The sequence below is a fragment of the Protopterus annectens genome, chromosome 1.part2 (assembly GCF_019279795.1).
Source record: "Protopterus annectens isolate FY-2018-M chromosome 1.part2, PAN1.0, whole genome shotgun sequence".
NCBI classification, from domain to species: domain Eukaryota; kingdom Metazoa; phylum Chordata; order Ceratodontiformes; family Protopteridae; genus Protopterus; species Protopterus annectens.
Genome location: NC_056727.1, coordinates 663070781 through 663087704, shown reverse-complemented (window position 1 = coordinate 663087704; position 16924 = coordinate 663070781).

Below are 16924 nucleotides of genomic sequence, written 5' to 3'. Positions count from 1 at the left end.
GTTCAAGCTCTGGAGTTTATAGGTTGCCATCTGGACATGACCAGTCTAATTGCCAGATTTCCTCCCACAGAGTTGTTATTCCTGCATCCTCAGTCCCATTGAATCCTTTTACTTCTGAGGCCACCTGCTTCCTTGGTTGTCCACTTTCTTGGTCTGATGGCTGCTGCAATTTTTCTTGTTCCCCTTGAGCTTACTGCTAGTCTGGATTTAAAGAGTTTTGTCATGGAAGACTCTTTTCTTAATTGCTCTAACTTCTCTCAGACATATTTATGAACTTCAGGCTTTGTCCTGTAATGCTCCTTAACTTATTTTTCATAAAGACAGGGTTCATTGTAGTCCAATCCATCCTTTTTTGCCTAAGGTGGACTCTGAGTCAAATCTGAACCAGTCTTTTCAGTAGCCAGTTTTCTTCCCAAATTTCATTAATAAGGGTGAATGCATGAGCCACTGCTTGGACCTTGATTGTCAAGTGAGATTTTATTTGAACAGGAAAAAGCATTTCAGAAAATCAGACTGGCTTTTTATGTCCTTCTCTATACCTAAGCTTGAAAATCTAAGGTCACTTTCTTTGCATATGCAACTGATAGTATATTATTTCCTGTCAAACCATAATGCTAAGGTGTTGTCTACTTCAACAGTCTTCTATTGTCATGCTTCCTTAGATATTTGTGCAGTAGCTACCTGGTGGAACAGTCATACCTTTGTGTCCCATTATAAATTTGACATTCAGTCCTGATCTAGGGCTTCTTGGAGAATTCTGGAGGGAAGTTTGTTTGGATGTTAGGTATTTGCTTTTGTGTCTCTGAGTTGCTTGTTTAGTGATATTAAGTGAGGAGGTGTATTGTTTCCTGCTGCCAGGAGTTAATTACTTTTTCCAGATTTTCCAGACCTCATCTTGTAGTTTCTTAGGGCTTTAAATTCTTGGTGAGTCAATCCGGTTTGCTTTCTTTGAAGAGTCTAGTTACAGTGGGGAAGTAGATGTCTGGGATTGAGAAGAGCTACTGAGTAAGCAGATTAGTAGTGGTGTTAGTATAATTAATGGTAACAATGGGTGTCCAGTCCACTTCATAGGATACACAAGGCATATTTGACCAGAGGCCATGCATGCCCTCAGGTTTTACCACCTTTTGCAAGGAGGGTAGCATCTGTAAGTCCAAGGACAAATTTAAGGGCACACATCCAGTTGCCCAAGCTATGTTTGAAGGATAAAAAGGAATCACATTGCTTCACATGCAGGGGGGGGGATCTGTTGCAGAGCAAGGAGAGCCTATGGCTGAGAAACCCATTTCACTATCTAGTTTTATTATTCTTTGATGAAGGTTGAGATCATTGACTCTGGTATTGGCTGCATAATTTGATTTGTTGAGAGAGAGAAAAAGGAAGTCAAGAAGAATTGGATATACCTAAAAGCTAAGTAAGCTAGGCACAGGTCTCCCTTCAGGACTCTATGGCTCTGAATACAAGGACAAGGACCACAGTATCTCTTGGTAGCTAAGGTGTTTGGAACTATATATATATATATATATATATATATATATATATATATATATATATATATGTCCTTTTTGCTAGGAATATTTGCACTTTTTCAAGTTTTTTAATGTACCTGGCCAGATATGTGCCAATGGTGTATTATACTCTATAATAGGTCTGACTACGGCAGAATATAGGAGAATAATAATGTCTTTGGTTTTAGAAGAGATGCCTGTGGCAATTAGTTGCAAATGTAGAAGGATTTCCTAACTACCATCACCACATAATGGTCAAAAGAGAGGGAGCTATCAACCCCAATGTCCAGATCTTTGATCGCTGTTTCGTATGGTAATGAAATGGTTTCAGTGCAGTAGGATACAGACTGCATCTGCTTCCTGAAATGGATAATACAAAATTCTGAGTGTTTAGCTTCAGCCCTTTTTCTAAGCATCAGGAATTGCTGGAGAGTATGTGTACCGAAAGGGGATTTAGCAACTACAGCCAATTACCAGTCATTATAAATTTGGAGGTCTGAAAAATAGATGCCAAACAGAAGGGTCACAGTACAGATACCTGCGATACACTCCTGGTCACCTCCTCATTGTCTTAGGAGGCATCACCAATGTGGATGTCCATCCTTAAGCCAGCTGACTATCCATCTTACCACATAAGGATTTATGTTTAAGGCCATCAACTTATAAACAGCTCCATTGTGCATGGTATTAAATGCCTAGTCCAGATCAAGGTAGGCAGCATGGATGGTGCAACCACTGTCAACCTTCTTAGTGACCTTCTAAAACAAGCTGACAAGATTCAGCAAGTAAGACACACTACATACAAAGCCAAATTATAGTGGTGGTCAAACATAGTCAGATTTTTGATTTCATTATTTATGAGGTTAGGAATTATGCCTTCCATGGTATAAAAATTTAAAAAGGAGTCTGGAGATATTTACTGATTTTGGCTTGAAAGAGTCTAACATAAGGGTAAATTTAAGATTGATGTTTTGTAGGCTGAAGGTTATTGGGCAGTGATCTCTGAATGAGGTGGATGGATTATTATGGTTGTGATTTTGGGTGAATAGTAATTATGAGGTCTGGGAGAGAGAGTTTTGATAACAGAGTGTATTAGGTCTAGTAGTTTCATTTACTACCTGGGTTAGTTTGAGGTCAGCAAGAATGTCACTAATATCATGGGTGGAAGTCCGAAAAGGTTAAAGTTAAAGTCACCTAGGATGAGAATTTGACTGTTGGGCAGAATATGGACCAATATGTATGTTGAGAATAAGGCTTTCTAATTTTGATATAGAGGAAGGAGGTGGCAAATATGCTATAGTAATACAAAGATGGTTGGAGGATTTGGAGGGCAGTTTAGCAAGTAGACAGTTTTGATTATGGCCTGGATTATAAGAGCAATGTTGAGATTAAATTTGTACATTAACAAAGTGTTGCATCCTTGTCTGACTCCAAGCCGGGCATAGATTCATAGGTTCATAGGTAGGTACTAGGCTATTGGCCCTAGGGCCATATAAACCTAGCCAAAAAGGTAAAAAGGTACCCTGGCTTTCAACACCCAAGAAAATTATTTTCCTGTGCCCCTGTCGAGAAGAGCCCCAGAGGTGATCCCTGGGGTGAATTTTCTATTTCCCATCCAATCATCAAGATTTTTTCTTGAAGAGTGCTAATGAGGAGCTTTGTTTGATATAGATAGGTAGTTTGCTCCAGAGTATGGGAAGTCTCTGGGCAGGAATATATCCCTCCATTATGTTCTGTTTATTGTGGTGACAAGGTTTAGGTCCCTAGAGCATGTAGCTCAGAGGGATTGGGATTTCTTTAAGTGCAGCATGTCCAACAGATCTGGGTTTGACATAGCTTTGTATGTTAGGCAGAGATCGTTTCTGAGTAGGTGATATGCGACAGAGTAAAGCTGGAGTTTTTTGACATAGTCTGTGTAGGGCATCTGTTTGAGGCCAGTAATCCTTTGTCAAGTATTTATGTGGCCTTTCCAGTTGTTGTAGATGTCTTGTGAGGAAAAGGAGCATTGTACTCTATAATGGATCTAATGAGTGACGAGTAGAGGGGAACAATGACCTCTTTTTTCCTGGATAAGAAACCTTTTGTGATGAAGTGTGCCATGTAAAAGGATTTCCTGACCACTGTGGCAATGTGATTATCAAAGGAGAGACTACTGTACACGTGTTTCCCAAGGTCTCTTATCCCACTTTCAGTGTTAAGTAGACTGCCACCTATGTGGTAGCTCGTGGGTAGAGAGTTTTTACCAAAAAGGATAACAGTGCACTTTTTGGCATTGAGCTTGAGGCCATGACTTTGCTTCAGGCATCTGTCTCCATGTGGGCCTTTTGTAGGATGTCCACATTGTTAGGAGTTTCGATTATGGCTCCTAGTTTGTTGTAATCTGTGAACTTCGTTAGCCAAAGACCTTCTCTGTTAGCCTGTACTTCAGAAAAGTAGATACCAAATAGAAGAGGACCCAGGGCTGAACCCTGTGGTACTCCAACTTGTCACTGGTCTGAAGTTGGATTTGGAGCCTGCTACTTTCACAGTGTGGGTTCTGTCAGTGGGCCAGTTGGCAACCCATTTTGTGAAATAAGGATTTATACCTAGTTTAGTGAGTTTATCTATAATTCCAGAGTGGGGGGTGGTGTCAAAAGCCTTGGTGAGATCTAGATAGGCTGTGTGTACCACCTTACCCTCGTCTACAGCTTTAGTGACTGCTTCAAAGAAGTCTATCAGGTTTAGGACACATGATCTGCCTTTTACAAACCTGAACTGGGTGGGGTCCAGAGTTTGGAGATTACCAATGTCTTTGTTTATAAGTTCCATGATGATACATTCCATGGCCTTGCAGACCAGGCTCGTTAGGCTAATGGGGCGGTAGTTCCCAGGGTCTGTGGTGGCTCCCCTTTGTGGAGTGGGATAACTGTCGCTGTGCGCCATTCAGTGGGCACAAAGCCTGAGGTGAGGCTATGACTGAACATAGTGCTTAGGTGGGGGGCCAGTTCATTCTGTAGTTCATGTAGAACGCAGCCTGGGATGTTGTCAGGTCCCATGGATACTGTGTTCTTGGCTTTGGAGAGTGTGGGTTTTACCTGTGCAGCCATGACTACAGGAACTTTGCATTCTTCCAGTTTAGAGATGGGCCATTTAGGGGGTGAGAGTGGGGTAAAGTTAACACTGAACCTATCTGCCAGGATGTTGGCAATATCAGTTGGTTCTGTATATTTAGTGCCATTGTGGTGTAACTCAAAGCAGATCTGAGTATTGCTATTGAGATTCTTGACATAGCTATAGAATGCTTTGTGGTTGTCTTTAGAATCAGTGGCAATTTTGTTTTCGTAACTAGCTTTGGAGGATTTTATGAGGGATCTCAGCTTCTTACTGAGGCTGACCAGGGAGTTCCTCCAATCATGGGATTTTACTCTTTTTTGCAACAGTTTCTTTCTTCTGTTGTAGAGTTTATTTATGGCAGGGGACCACCAGATTGGCTTCCTTTTTTTTGGAGGATAGCATCTTGGTTCTGTTAGGGATAGCATGGTCCATGCACTTGTGTAAGTGCTTATAAAGTACATTTCTGTAGGATTCAGCATTCGTACCTCTATTGTCCATCTGCATGGGTGTTGTGAAGTTTGCCACTTCTGTCTTAAGAAGCAAGAAGTTGGCTTTGGAGAAATTTTTTACGGTGGTTTCCCTAATGGGGGCAGGATGTGGATGTCTAGGGTGATTAGCTTGTGGTCGGATCTGACCAACAAGGAATTGACCTCTGGTGTGGAACAGTGGTTGCCCATGTTGGTAATGACCAGGTCTAGGATATTGCTGCCCCTGGTGGGGGTGTGGATAAGTTGATCCAAGGAGTTGGAATTTATGAATTCCAGAAAACGTTGAGCAAAAGAGTTGGTACATGAATAGTTTTCCCAGTTATTGGTGGGATAGTTGAAATTGCCCAATTATGAGGGTGTTGAGTTGTACCCTAATATTTTCCAGTGTATCAGGAAATGAGGAGTGGGAATCTTGGGGCATGGTGGGGGATCTGTAGCAAGTTACAATTTGGATTGTGGTCTTACCCAGAGTTAGTTGCACTTTGATAATCTCGGATGCATTATGCTGAGCAACTAGCCTGGAGGTTTGGATATCCTTAATGAATATGGACATGGCTCCACCTTTAGTGTTTTGGTCCAGGTTAGGTGGCCGAAAGGTGTGGTATGAATTATAGCCTGGTAATGCAGGGGTGCTCTCTAGAGCCTTGAACTAGGTCTCTGTCACTGCACAGATGTCGATGTTCTCCATTTTAAGGAGTGCCTCGAGTGACTGCATTTTGAAGTTTAGACTTCTAGCATTGAGTAGTATTACCCTCAGATTTTGCTTGCTTGTACCTTACACTGGTGAATTTGTCATTTGAACCTTGCCTAAAAAAGGCACTATAGGAGTGGCAAGAGCCTTAGCTAGTATGTAAAACAACTGATCTGAAGCCCAAATGCTTCAACCAAAGGCTTAGAATAACAGTTACAATTTAATCAGGCTACTAACAAGCAGTAATAAATGCAACAGAATAAATGCAATTAAGTACTTTAAAGAGCAAGCAGCAATTGCAAAATAAAGTAGGAAGAAACACAAATACAGTAAAAGCAGATGAATAAAGTGCAATTTGTTTAAAATATAACAATAGAAAACAAGCAAAATGATTTAAACAAATTACCCCAATTACCCAATTAACCAGTAAAAAAGCTCAAAACTGAGTCCTGTTCCAGCAGTCTTCAATCAGACAAGTTCTAACTGCACACCCCTGCCTCTAGGGTGCAGGGGAACCTTCTCCAAAAAAAGATGGCCTAGATTAGTGTTCAAGTTATACAAACAAAGCTAGATTCAGGATGTCTGAATCTAGTCTATGCTACAGCAAACAAGGCACACCAATGTCAAAAAGAAACAGTTTAAATAAGTAGGCAAAATAAGCCTTTAACCAGAAATTCCCAGTACAGAAGGGCAGACTCTAGCCTCTCCTCCCACAAGTGTGCAGACCACAAACCTTCTTAATGAAAAATAACTGGCCTGAAGCCCAAGCTCTTTAACCAGAACTAATACACATTTAGAATAACAGACAATGAGCCTTCAGTCAGCAATTCCCAACTTAGAAGGACGTAACCTACCTTCTTATTAAGTTAGGTGGATGAGGTAACTGTTTTGAGTGATTGTGGAGATGGACTTGTTTTATCAAAATAGTTAGAATTAGACATTAGATGAGCTAGTTGTAGGTTAAAAATGAATAGTTAGGCAACATTTGCATTGGTTAAGATTATTAACGGGGAGCAGTGCAGTGGTTAGCATTTTTGCCTCATAGTAAGAGGTTCTCCCATTCGATTCTCAGTTGGCTTGTCTTCTGTGTGGTGTCTGCATGTCCTCCCTGTATTTGCATCAGTTTCCTCTGGGTGCTCTGGTTTCCTCCCACATTCCAAAAACATGCATCTGGAGCCTTTCTCCCTGGGCCTTTGCTGAAAATGGGCTCTGTTCCAGTCGTACATTCCCAATAAACAAATGTTAAATAAATAAATTAATATGCATTGCTGTGCTATAAATCCCCCAAGGACAGAACATTTCACTACTTGAAAACATGCTATCCTGGATAGCAGATACAATCACAAATGAAATTATCCTAAATGAAATTATCCTCCTGGGTGATGTAAACATTGACTGGTAGTCCTTATCTTCAAACTCAACAATCAACAGCATGAACCTCTGTGAATTCACTCAGCTTATTAATACACAAACAGGATATGGCAAAAATAACTCCCAACAATCTATGATGGACTTGTTTCTGATTACCAACCCATCAAATTTGACCTCCTCGGGTGCCCTCCTGATACACAGCTACCTATTTCAATACATACCTCACAGAATGCATAGCTAACTTAACCTCAGACTCACCTAACACACTGCTTTCCAGGCAGCTAACCTCCCCTGCTTTAGACCCTGGCACGTCTCCTTCACAAAACTCAACTAATTGCAACCTCTCGGATGCACACATAGACAACTCCACTCACTTTACCTTTCAACCAGTTTCTATAACTCTCATAAAAATGTTTTTACATAAACTAAAACCTTGTTCTTCCTCACCCTACAACCTTCCCCTGGAATACCTGAATCTAGCTACAGATGCAATGGCATACCCAATCAGCATTCTTATTAATAGATCAATTACAGAATCCTATGTCCCTAACTTATGGGCATTACAAATTTCTGTCCCATAGCCATCTTGTCTTACCTCTCTAAAATCCTTGAAAGATGTATACAATTTCTCTGTCTCTTAGAAAATAAGTTAATCACCAATACGCAACATGGATTTCAACAAGACCACAGCACCTCAACTGCATTATTATCATTTACAGACACTATCGATTAAACTTGAAACTCTAATAAAATTGTATCTGCAGTATTTCTAGTTCTAGGAAAAGCTTTTGACATGAACTCTCACACTAAACTCCTCAATCAGCTTTTCATCCTGGGTCTATCATCCCCATCTTTTCAATGGTTTTCTAGCTACTTTGTCAACAGGCAACAGGCCTTTAAATTGGCAAGGGTCAATCTCTGCACGCCTTTCCACTTCCACAGGAGGCCTACAAGCATCCATCCTTGGCCCTCTACTATTCAATATTTTATCAATAACCGGCATTCATCTTATTGTGAAGGCATCTACATTCCATATGCAGATGATTCTACCATCATTTGCTCTTGAAACAGCTTAACTCACCTCCAAGAAAGCACTCAACAAATTGTCATCTCCTTTGAAACCTGGCTTACAAAATAATCACTCTTACTCATCTACCCCCCAAAAATCTCCTCCTCTTTACTCCCAAAACTCACACCCCTAACAAAGCGTCTTTCAAAATCTTTGCAGCAAATGACACTGAAATTGAATTAGTTCACCATACCAAACTATTAGGAGTCATAATAGATGATGATCTTAAATTTATCTTCACATCCAAAGCAATATCAAGAAAACCCATCAATTCTAGCCAATTTACAATCCTCTGTAAAAAAAAAAACAAAGTTGAAAGCTACTACAGCAAAACTTGCTACTAATTCATCTTCCTTTACCCATCGCTGTAAATCTCTCCATACACTTAACTGGTTGAACCCCCCCCCCCCACACTTCTCCTACATTCAGCTTGTAACAGTATATAAAATCAAACCATTAGCCTTCCCATCTCTTATACCTTTAATTAACATATACTTTCCTAAAAGAACTCTCAAATCAGAAGACAAACAACTTCTCACCAAAAGTAAACCAAATAAATCCCCTGGTTAAAGCCTGTAATCGTACTCAGTAGCAAAAAAAAAAAAATGGAACTCCTTACCTCTAACCACAAGAACTATTTCTAACCTACCCACCTTTAAATGACTCCTAAAAGAATACTTTACAAAATCATTGACCTGCTCCTGCACCAATCCTGGCTGAATTTGCTCACTATATTTCACTCAACCCCTTCATAAGTCACATCTCACAACCCTCTCCAACCTCCTACTCCCATCCTTACTTTTGTTTTTTGAACTACCTTACCATACCCACTTTCTCTCTACAGACCTTTATACTATATGCAGAACATTATAATATTGAAGAAGCTGAAAAACACTGGAAACATGAGCCACAAAGCATCATAGAAAATGATGATGTCTACATCACATGAGATCACCCATTGCCAACAGTTCAAAAGATAGATGTGAGAAAACCAGATATAGTGGTCCATGAAAAGAAAACAAAAGTAGGACTGATCATTGAAATCTCTACACCCAGTGACTGCAGTGCCTTCCATACAGAGAGACACAAAGTCATAAAATACCAAGATTTGCATGCAGAAGTGAGAGCAGTGTGGAATAAAGATACCCAGACAGTTCCAATAGTAGCAAAGGGTCTTATAAAAAAGAATCCACAATTGTATTTAGATATGTTACCAATACATGTAACTCCATATGAATTGCAGAAGGAGTCATTACTGGGTACATTGCGAGTGCTGCGAAGGGCACTTTTGGCTGACATCAAAGATTGAAACAATACTAATTTTATGATCTTTAATCATACTTTGACTTAGGAATGGGGTTCATTCCCATCATGGTATTAGAAACCCAAACGATTTGGAGAAATTAAAAAAAAAACAAACCTTTCCTCTACCACTTTCTCTTTCCTCCCTACTCACCTAAGCTACCTGAAGACGCCCTACCCTGCACTCTTCTTATAATCTCCTTTCCTCTCCATCCTGCTTCCTGCTATAACCGTAATATGAACACCCTCTCTCATACTAAGACAACACTCAATTTCCCTTCACTGTCTCTAATCATATAATCTGTAATATGTCTTTTAAATATCTTAGAATTGTTTCAGGTCTCATTTATCTTATACTAATATATGTAACAAATAATAGGACTAATGAGTTTTTCTTCACATATTTTCTCCAGTTCATGTTATTGCTTTTCATTCAACTCTACTATGGAACATATGTTCTATATTTTCCTCATTGCCACATTTTCACTCCTGTGTTTTGTAGCATTATATATTACCTTGTTATTTAAAATATCTGTAACTGATTTTTGGAAGACTGAGACTGTGTAGCTTTTCTCTCCAGGCCACCGCTGAAAATGGACACTTTCTGGGCTAGTCTGACTTTCCTGGTAAACAAATGTCAAATAAATAAATTAATATGAGCAGGGTTTGGGAGAATGTGGGAGGTCCATCATGTTTCATTTTTATTCTTTTGTTTGCTAAGGGAATACATTTGAGATGTTGTGTTTTTAAGGTGAGCTCATTTGCAATGTGAAAATGGGTGGAAATCAGATAGTTTAAATTACTGACTAGGGGTAACTGAAGAATTTGGTATCGGAAGGGAGAGAAGTAGGTCACACCATCACAGTTAGTGGGAGCCAGTCAGTCTGCTCACACAGGACACAGTTGCCATAATGATTAAGTGGGGCACAGATGCCATAATGGTTAAGGTCTTTGCCTGTCATGTGCAAGGTTCAATCCTCACCTCTGGCTAATGCCTGTGTTGAGTCTGCATGCTTCTTCTGTGTCTGTATGGGATTCCTCCCACCTCCCAAAAACATTCTGGTTGTTTCTACCACAAATTCATCCAAGAATAGAGTCGTGGTCAGCATCACTGACTCTAAGTGATGCCTATCTGCTGAAGATTTGTATAGACCAGCCACTTTAGGCATCAGCTATAGTTCACAGTATCATCTAGGTAGGAGAACACAGATCACAGACTGTGCATAGTGGCAGGGCTAGCAACTCGGTGGGGTAAAAACTGTCTCTAATTTGGTCACATTGACTAATGTCTCCAAAAATGGCATGAGTACTTGCCCTGTGATAAGTGAGTTGAGGACCCTGCCTACTCCAATCTAAGCCAGGGATCTATGCTAATGGTGTGAGGGGTATACCTGCCTCTGTTGGCCAGTATGTATGGAATTATCTGAGATAGGTCTGTTAAATTAAATTTAGATGTAAAACCAATCAACTTGCCAAACATGAACTAAGGATTGCTATACTCAGTATAGGTTCACTGACAGGATGCAGCTTGGAAGTGGATAACATGATGGTAAGGACAAGGCTGAACAGCCTCCGTATCTAGTAGACAAGATGGAAAGACAGTGCAGGAAAGGCACTAGGCTTTGGCTCCAGTGTCTACTGTGGGAGGACAAACTAGAAATGGTGTCATAATTGTGCTAAAGGAAAATCTTCATAAGACAGTGAGGGATATCATCTGAATTAGTGATGGTAGTCAGACTCCAGTGCAAAGATAGGACAGCCTATGCCCTATAGAAGGGGTGTGATAGTGAGGAAAGGAGTGTAAAACCAGAAAATATGAATGGGTGCTGATAATAAGGTAAACTAAATGCTCATATTGGGAGAAACAGACAAAACAAGATATGAGGACTACCTGAGCCTTCATTAGTGGGACAACAGAAATAAAGAATGAGAGGCCATTCTAGACTTTTGTTTGTAAAATAGCCTGATGGTAGCCAATACATGTTTTAGAAGAGAGGCGGTCACATGCATGAATTGTGCCATCCCAAATAGAACCAAGATGCTCTCCTCCAAAAAAAATTAAGCCAATCTGGTGGTCCCCTGCCATAAATAAACTTTACAACAAAAGGAAGAAACTGTTGCAAAAAAGAGGAAAATCACAGGATGCAAAACCTCCCTTACCAGCCTCAGTAAAAAGCTGAGATCCCTCATAAAATCCTCCAAAGCTAGTTACGAAAATAAAATTGCCAAAGATTCCAAAGACAACCACAAAGCATTCTATAAATATGTCAAGAATCTAAATGGGAATGCTCAGATCTGCTCTGAGCTATAACAGAATGGCATTAAATATACTGATCCCAAGGATATTGCCAATATCCTGGCAGATTGATTCAGTGCCAACTTCACCCCCCTCTCACCCCCTAAATGGCCCATCTGAATACCGGAAGATTGCCATATTCCGGTAATAACGGCCACACAGGTAAAAAACGCACTCTCCAAAGCTAAGAATACAGCATCCATGGGACCAGATGACATCCCAGGCTGTGTACTACATGAGCTACAAAATTAATTGGCACCTCACCTAAGTGTCACGATTAATCATAGCCTCACCTCAAGCTTCATGCCCACTGACTGGTGCACAACTACAGTTATCCCACTCCACAAGGGTGGATCCACCTTGGATCCCAGGAACTACTGCCCCATCAGTCTGATGAGCCTGATCTGTAAGGCCATGAAACGTATTATCATGGAACTTATAAAGAAAGACATTGGCAACCTTCAGACACTGGACCCCACCCAGTTTGGGTTTGTGAAGGGCTGATCTTGTCTCCTGTACCTGATTGACTTCTTTGAATCAGTCTCCAGAGCCGTGGATGAGGGTAAGGTGGTCCACACAGCCTATCTGGACCACGCCAAGGTCTTTGACACCATCCCTTACTCTGGAATCATAGATAAATTTACTAAGCTGGGCATTAATCCCTGCATCACTCAATGGGTTGCTAACTGGCTTACTGACAGAACCCACACTGTAAAAGTAACTGACTCCAAATCCAGCTCCAGACAAGTGGAGTACCTCAGGGTTCAGTCCTGGGGCCACTCTTGTTTGGCATCTACTTCTCTGAAGTACAACCCAATACTAAGGGACTCTGGCTAACAAAGTTCGCAGATGACTGCAAACTGGGAGCCATTATTGAATCTCCAAATGATGTGGATACTCTACAAAAGGGTCTTGCAGAAACAGATGCTTGGTGCGAGAACCATGGGCTCAAACTCAATGCCAAGAAATGTATAGTTATCCCCTTTGGAAAAAAACATGTACCCATGAATTATTGCATAGGTGGCAGTACCTTAAACACTGAAAGTGTGATAAGAGACTTAGGGACACAGGTGGACAGTGGTCTCACCTTCGATAACCACATCGCCACAACAGTCAGGAAATCCTTCTATGTGGCACAGCTCATCACTAAGGGCTTTCCATCCAGAAAAAAAAGAGGTCATTGTCACACTGTACTCCTCCCTCATTAGACCCATTATAGAAAACAAATGCCCCATTTAGTATGTACCTCTCAAGACACCTGCAACAACTGGAAAGGCCGCAGAAATACCTCACTAAAAAAATCACAGGCCTAAAGCAGATGCCCTATGCTGACCGCCTTAAAAAACTCCAGCTATATTCTGTTGTGTATTGTCTACTCAGTGGTGATCTCTGCTTAACATACAAGGCCATGTCAAACCCAGAGCTGTTGGACATGCTACACTTAAAGAAATCCAAACCCTCAGAGCCACACGCTTCAGGGATCTAAACCTTGTCATCACAATAAACAAAACATGCTGGAGGGATAGGCTCCTGACCCAGAGACTCCCTAGACTCTGGAATAGACTGCCTATACATGTCAAGCAGAGCGCTTCTTTGGCTCTCTTCAAAAGGAACCATGACGATTGGATGGGAGAAAGGAAATTCACCCCGGGGATCACGTCAATCGCCCTGCTAGACAGGGGTCCAGGGAAGCAAATAGTATGGGAAGAAATAGCCAGGGAATTGTTATGGCTAGGCTTGTATAGGAAACCAACCAAAAAGGGCCAGCACAAATAGAGTGGGTTAGAAAATGACTTTTATTTAATAAAAAGTGGCTAACCCAAAACAAACAGACCTGTTTCAGCTCAAAATAGCCTTTCTCAGTGTTAATACATACAATCACACACATTGTTTAAATAATGCATCTTAAATTGCCCACGTCTTCCTATTGGTGCATGCCACATTAACTCTGCTCATTCAGGCTAGGTTTGAAGAGTGCTCCCAACCTTACTATCCAGCCTGATTCTTTTTCATTGAGTTTGGTATGCCACCCTGTCTTGCACATTCTATTCCTCTGAATTTTATCTATAATGGTAAATTGAAATTTGGCAGTGCGGTGGGTTAGTGTATGTTTGTAAAGAGCATTTGTAAGCCTTTTATTCCTCATGTCACTTAAATGCTCACTAATCCTAAATCTTAATGGAAGTGAAGTTTGTCCGACATAAAAGGCGGAACAAAAGCAACTGGCTAAATAAATAATCCAATCACTATTGCAATTGCCCATGATGTTAATTGTGTATATTTTGGATGTATTGCTGCTGGTAAATTTCTTAGTTTTAATCATGTGTGCACATGCACTGCAATGTCCACAAGGGACACTGCCTGTCAACCTATCTCCAAATAATGTAGTTTGATGGATGTTAGTGGTGGAGCCCTTCTTGTAATGAGTGAGATATGAGTTGATTGTCCTTCCCCTGTGATATAAATATAAACAGTGGGGGGGAAGAATATTGGCCAATCGCTCATTGGCCAACAAAATGTCCCAATGATTATATATAATATCTCGAAATCCGTTCATGTTACGACCATAGGTAGTAACCAAGTGGATATTCTGAAATATGTTTTTATCCTGTTTCTCAAGTTTTGGTCAATATTGTAGCAGGTTCTCATGATCAGATCTAGCTGCATGCATACTGGCACCATATATGGTTCACACCTGGTATCCCCTGCTGAGGAATCTGTTGAATAAATCGTTTCTCCCAGAATTGTAAGCTTGATTAGTGGAACAGATGCGTTAGATATGCAAATATTGAGATTTTGGTATGTTGCAAATAATATGGGGTGGATGATGGCTAGTAGCATGGAGCAAAGTGTTGAATTGGGGAAATTTTCTGAAGGTCTCTGTAATGTATTATCCAAATCCCTACTTATCAACACATCCAAAAATGTGATCTTGTGAAAACAAAGACCAAAATAAATATGGACTGCACCGAGTGCTGTTTATTACAAAGCTCACAACAAGCTCCAGGCTTACACTAACCCACCACACTGCCAAATTTCAATTTACCATTATAGATAAATTTCAGGGAAATAGAATGTGCAAGACAGGGTAGCATACCAAACTCAATGAAAAAGAATCAGGCTGGATAGTAAGGTTGGGAGCTCTCTTCAAACCTGGTCTAAATGAGCAGAGTTAATGTGGCATGCACCAATAGGAAGACATGGGCAATTTAAGATGCATTATTTAAACAATGTGTGTGATTGTATGGATTAACACTGAGGAAGGCTATTTTGAGTCGAAACCGGTCTATTTGTTTTGGGTTAGCCACTTTTTATTAAATAAAAGTCATTTTCTACCCTACTCTGTTTGTGCTGGATCTTTTTGGTTGGTTTCATATCATTGGTTCTGTCCGTGCACTTGGCCTCACTTGCGTGGTTTTGTGGATCTACATAGGCTTGTATAGGCCCTAGGGCCGATAGCCTAGTACCAACCTATGAGCCTATGAACAAGATCACATACAAGATGCAACTCAATTAGACTTCCTCTTCGTAAGGAAAGGGCATTGGGATTTAATCAGTAACTGCAAACTCATCCCCTGTGAAACAGCTAGCCCACAGTCTAAACCACTTGCAGTCACAATCACCTGCAGACAGTGATCAGAGAAGGCTGTAAGGTCAACAGAGATTAGGCTGAAGAAACTGACCCGAGCAAAAGCAGAAGAGGTCAAAGAAATATTCAGGGCTGTGTCACCCCAGAAGAAGAATGGCGGCATCTCAAAACAACATGCTTAAGGAGTATGGAATAGATATGCAGCTGAACCAAATATAGAAATAAGGTACATAAGGAAAGCTGGCTGAGGAATGTAGAAGGCTAGGAAGTTATCAAAAGAAAGAGAGAGGGTAGGAAAAAATGGGAGATAGAAAAGACAGACCGGGCTAAAAAGGAATACTGATTGTCTAAGAAAGAGGCTAAGAGAGCACTTGCAATAGTAAAAAACAAGGACTCAGAGGTACTCTACAAGCTTCAAGAAAGTATCAGTTTGCAAGGTAAAGACAGAAAGATAAAGAAGATAGTCTGTAGTAGACTCTGGAGCCAAAGCCTAGTGGCTTTGCTGCATTTCGCTTCCATCTTATCTTCATAAGGGATGGCATCATCAACAACAACAACCTGCTCACCTGTCCACAGGACATCAACGGCAGATGGCAGGAGTACTTCCAGCAGCGTCTGAATGAAGAAAGCCCCACAGAAGCTGTACTGCTCCAGGCACAGCCTATATGATAAAAGAGGAAGAAAAGCCCACCCTAGAAGAAGTAAGAACCGCATTAAGTAAAATAAAGTCAAAGAAAGCAGCATGTTTAGATTAAGTCAAGGTGGATATGATCAAGAGGTTAGGTGAGTTAGGGGAGAAATGGCTCCAGAGGGTACCTACAGCAATATGAAGAGAAAGATGTATCCCAGATGAATGCAAAATAAGAATTCTAGTGCCACTGCATTTGCATCTGTGGGCTTTATGGATGTATCATACTCCAGTCATGCTTAATGAAAATGCTTGAGAGGGTTACTGATAAATGAATATGTATAGTAGTAGAAAGTAAAATGGGAGATGAGCAATTTGGATTCAAATCAGGATGTGGCACAACCAACCCAATGTTTGCATTGAGACAAATAATTGAGGAGAAGCTGGAGATGAGGAAAGAGTCCAATTGGGCATTCCTAGATTTGCAAGGAAACATATGACAAGGTCCAAAGAAACCTGATGGCAACCAAGTTCTGGAAACACTGATAGAATTAGTGCAGGCTGTGTACAAGGACCCATTGACACAAGTAGAAACAGTGTGAGAGAAGACTTGTGACAGTCAGACATGACTGTTGAAGTAAGGAGAGTGGTATTTAACTGAGAGAGATTGTGACAGTTGACGCAACACCCTGACCCCATGTAGAAAATGTGAGAAAGCGGGTTAATGATGATGAGAATGAATCACTCAGCCCATGTGCAGATTGTCAACCAGGAGCCAGTGTCTGAGGAGTTAAGCTCTTAAAGTGTATAGCATAGAATATAAGGCAAGAAGTGCAACTTTATCCACTCATAAATTACAATGTACAGGTCTGCTGAGGGAAACTAAGTG